This window comes from Sinocyclocheilus anshuiensis, unplaced genomic scaffold, assembly GCF_001515605.1.
Source record: "Sinocyclocheilus anshuiensis isolate Anshui unplaced genomic scaffold, SAMN03320099.WGS_v1.1 scaffold453, whole genome shotgun sequence".
In the NCBI taxonomy this organism is placed as follows: domain Eukaryota; kingdom Metazoa; phylum Chordata; class Actinopteri; order Cypriniformes; family Cyprinidae; genus Sinocyclocheilus; species Sinocyclocheilus anshuiensis.
In genome coordinates, this window is record NW_015537979.1 from 1,569,984 (window position 1) to 1,570,866 (window position 883).

Genomic DNA, 883 nt, shown 5'->3' on the forward strand with positions numbered 1-883 from the left:
TGTAATGTTAATAGAAATCATACACTGTCAGAATAAAAAGGTTGTATTTTATGCGTGCAACAGCCTGTCACTGGCAGCCCCTAATGAAACCATGAACCATGATTTTACTAAAGTGACTGTAGGTTAACTCTAGTATTTGTAGATTTCCATGGTTACCACTACAGTAAACATATATTAACCACGTGTAAACAAAAATATAACCTAATAAGTTACAATTAAGGCGTATTGAATGTTAAAATGCGTTTTAAACATAAAGTTAAGTGCTTATCATTAAACATTTTACTCTTAGTAATTTAATAATTTAATACATTTCATCATTTAAAAGTTTAGTTCAGAAGTATCGAATCGGTATCGATATCGACGATACTGCCTTGAAAAATATTGGTATCGTATCGAAAACAAAATAAGTGGTATCACCCATCCCTAGTTTCGATTTCAGCAAATCAGTTTGAGCGAATGCAAACAACGTGATTCCAACATCCAGCCACGCAAGAAAACGTGCACTTTACCTGAGGGAAGACGTGATCAATAAGGAAAGTCGTATTTACATTTAAGTAACTTCCAGCGTATTCTTAACCTTGAATATCATTCTTAAAACACAAAATGACCAATGAAGTGTCAAGCACCCAAAGCAGTCCATATTTATTCTATAAGTTCTCTTTAATTGAAAAATAAGCATTTTCATATATACGTAGGCCTACAGGCTATATTACACACAGGCATATCAGAAGACAGAAAGAGCTTTATTGCCAAGTATGTTTGCACATACAAGGAATTTGTTTTAGTGTCACAAGCTTCCAGTACACAGAGACAACAACAACACACAGATAATAAAAATAAGATGTGAATAAAATACACATATGTATAAATATAAATAAAGCAC